The sequence below is a fragment of the Rutidosis leptorrhynchoides genome, chromosome 2 (assembly GCF_046630445.1).
Source record: "Rutidosis leptorrhynchoides isolate AG116_Rl617_1_P2 chromosome 2, CSIRO_AGI_Rlap_v1, whole genome shotgun sequence".
Classification (NCBI taxonomy): Eukaryota; Viridiplantae; Streptophyta; class Magnoliopsida; order Asterales; family Asteraceae; genus Rutidosis; species Rutidosis leptorrhynchoides.
The window spans coordinates 374,364,467-374,368,230 of record NC_092334.1 but is presented as its reverse complement, the minus strand read 5'-3'; the positions used below and the strand labels follow the sequence as shown (position 1 = coordinate 374,368,230).

The 3,764-nt window shown below is 40.7% G+C and overlaps 1 non-coding gene across 1 annotated transcript; it reads right to left on the bottom strand.

The window, feature by feature from the left end:
• Window positions 1-1,915: 1,915 nt before the first annotated feature.
• LOC139894790 (small nucleolar RNA R71) lies at window positions 1,916-2,022 on the bottom strand. The gene has a single exon (XR_011775273.1). It is a non-coding gene; the product is annotated as a small nucleolar RNA R71 (small nucleolar RNA).
• Between the last annotated feature and the right edge of the window lie 1,742 nt (window positions 2,023-3,764).

Sequence of the window (3,764 nt, the reverse complement as noted above, 5' to 3'; positions counted from 1 at the left end):
TCTGTATTTATACATTGGTCAAGGTATGAACCCATTGGAAATACTATAAAGTACATGGGGAATTACCGTAGGACCAGATCAAGACATTGGTCACGAGTATAAGACTTGAGGAAATACTGTTGCAACAGTAGAGTACAGTGTTGATGTACTATAGGACCACTTGAGCATGGTCAAGGTTAGAAGCTATGGAACCACTATAAGTCTAGTATATGGTGGATAACTAAGGGATTTATTGGGTAGATTTAAGTAAGGGCTGGTTTAAGTCATAAATGGGAGTTTAACGCACTACAATACAAACTAAGCTTATAAATCTTAAGGATGACTGAGAACTATCGGATGTTCTAATTTGTCTACAAACCCTTAGATTTTACCAAACCATTGACAGAAAGGGATTCGAAACACAATCATAACCACTCACTTGGGTGATACACTAAGGTGTTAAGAAAGGTTGGATATTCTATATGTATATGGCTATGCTACTTTATTCGTGCGCTCAAGGTATGTACTGCATCCAAGATGGGCCGCTTATATCCTTAAACCGGATAAAGCGTCAGGAGTTGAGCATAGTCCATCCGATCAGAATCTTCAAAGCCTAGTTCCTCGTGACATGCTAACCGGGAAACCGCTTAGTAGGGAATCTAGTGTTCACACCAAGGTATATCTGTCCAAGGAGTCTCTCATAATCATCCCAACACTACGTTATCTTAAATCATGGTGAACCACATCTTCTCTGTCCTTAGTTGTTGCATGCTAGCTAGCTTATTTTAATTATATTGCTTTAATATTTTAATTACAATTATATAAACAAATCAACCCAACTATTGCCTTTACACAATTTGATATTCCGGATAAAGTGGTGTCTAGAATAAACCGGTTGGACTTGGTTATTGGATTTTCTGAACAGTCGCCAATTTATTGGGACCAAAAAGATCCTGCCTCTCCACACAAGGTGTACCTGGCCACTAGTCTTGGATACTGAATTGTGTACAAACCCATCTTAATCACTAAATTATCTAGATAAGCTCCGTTTCAAATTCGACCGCTCAAGGAACGACCCTAGGTTATATTTGCCCTTGCTAACCCATGGGAAGGAATAATAGATTTATGCCCAGCATATATAAATTAAACATTCGACTTCTGCCGTTGGTATCCTGAGTTGACGTTTTGCGACCTAACGACACTGCATAAATAAACCGTCTGATTCGGGCATATCACGGGAGAGTTAAATTTTTGACGCCGCTGCCGGGGAGCGGTTGTACGATTTGGAGCCTGTTTAGGTTAGTTAGTTTTTAAGAGAACCTTTTGATAGAAACTAGCTTTGTCAGAAGTTACTAGTTTACCGTAGTTAGGTTAGATAATATTAGCTTAATTTAGATTAATTAAAAAGTTTAAAATGGACTTCCTTATTAGTGAACCTTTAGGATGGTTTAACCTACTTAGACCGCTAAGAATTCTTCCGACACATCCTTTCTTCTATCCGATATCATACATTGTACCCATCCGACGAGATCCACACTTACCTGCCGATAGTTCAACGATGACTGCACGCATCACTCTCGCTGACATCACCAAACTCTCGTTAGAAGGACGAGGAGGACCGATACTCTATCCAGAGGTTAATGGAGCGTCTTTTGTGCTTAAGCATAGCATCATACAACTCATTCAGAATCACTGTCTATTCCATGGCTTACCAATTGACGATCCCAACTCTCACTTAGATAAATTCCTCTCCTTATCCAACTCATATAAGCAAAACTGGGTTGAAAAAGATGTAGTTCGTCTATATATGTTCCCCTATTCCTTAACTCTTCATGCAAAAGCCTGGTTCGAGGGGTTAGAACCCAACTCTATCACCATATGGGAGGAAATGGCAACAACTTTCTTAATCAAGTACTTTCCCCCATCAAAACAAATCAGACTTAGGAATGATATCGTAAACTTTCAACAAGTATACGATGAATCACTCTACACCGCATGGGAAAGATTCAAACACTTGCTTCAAAGATGCCCGAATCATCGTATTGAGAGCTCTGATAAGATTTTGACCTTCTACAAAGGTCTGAATCAGAACAACAAGTCTACTCTTGATGCTGTTTCTCAGGGTAACTTCATGAACTTCACTGCTAACGAGGCCTGGAGATTGATCGAGGAGATGACTATGCACCATCACGATTGGAATACGGAAGAGCACATTTCATCAGCAACATCGCTTTCCGCCTCCGATCCTATCAAAACCATAAAATATCTCTCGGAACAAATAGAAAACCTCACCAAAGAAGTTGGAGAGCTAAAGAAACTCCCGCAACATGTGTCTCAAGTTCAATTATGCCAGAATTGTACTGACTCACATCTGGCCAAGGTATACGAGGCCGAATGTGAGGACTCTGTTGTCTACATCGATAAGATCCTAGCTCATCCACACAACCCACCCACTAAACCCATTACCCCACCAGAGATAAGTCCAGATGATGTCCTACTACGAATCATCAACATGATCACAACAAGACAAGACGCAACTGACTTAGACATGACTAATCACCTGCGTAGTCTTAAAAATCAAATAAGCCAGCTAAATCAACGTCTCGATTCTCTTGGTTGTCCTAAAAATGACTCAAAGGTGGCACATAGCCAACCTTCAGTTTCTTCTACGGAGAAGAAACTAACTAATACCCATTCAGTAGTAGTCATTGAGTCATCACCTAAAGCACCCATTCCATTCCCGGGCCGTCTCAAGAAAAGACATAATAAGATGAAATCTTTCAAGCTTGACGGTAAATTTTTGGACACTATGTCTAAAAATCCTCATAGTAAGAAGTATTTTAGGAAACTCCTATCAACCAAGGATAAGGTACCCGAAGTACCCAATGTCCCGCTGAACGCGGATTGTTCAGCCATTCTTTTAAATACTCTTCCTGAAAAACTAGGAGACACCAGACGATTTACCCTTCCTTGTTCTATTCACCATTCTGGTACTATCCATTCTCTCGCTGACCTTGGTGCCAGCATCAATCTCATGCCCTACTCACTGTTCCAGAGACTCGAAATTGGAAACCTTAGCCCTACCAAAATGAGCATCCAGCTAGTTGACCAATCCACTAGATATCCTAAGGGAATAGCTGAGAACGCCATGGTTAAGTTTGACAAATTCCTTTTTCCAACCGACTTTGTGGTTATGGACTATAAAGAAGACATGAAAACCCCTATCATCTTAGGAAGGCCTTTCATGAATACAGCCAAAGCGATCGTTGACGTTTATTCACGGACTATCACCTTGAGAGCCCATGGAGAAGAGGTCACTTTCACGATCGACGATTCTTTATGTCCTTCTGATGGGAACGGCGAAGTAAATACCATCTCCACTACAAAAGTCATATTCTATTCCAAGAATGAAGAGAAGAAGATAGAAGTAGAAGACAAGAAGAATAACCACTCCACACCAACCCAATCTTCACTCCCACCTTACTTTGATCTTTTAATGACTGGAAAGCATTTCGTTCTAGAAGAACTCTCTAAACCAATTATTCTTGAAACTCCTAACCAGAGTGACGAGGAGGTGGATGAAGAAATTGAAATGGAGAGCCCGGAGAAGAAGAAAGAGATGAAGGATTCTAGCACCGAAGTAGTTGTTAATGTTGCTACCGTATTGGAGACGTCAATGGACATCGTCCCACCTCCATCCTTAGAGTACAACATTACCACCAACCTGAAGTCACAAAGAAGAAAGACGGGTTTTGCGTCAGGGCTAGCCTATAAACCATCACTCA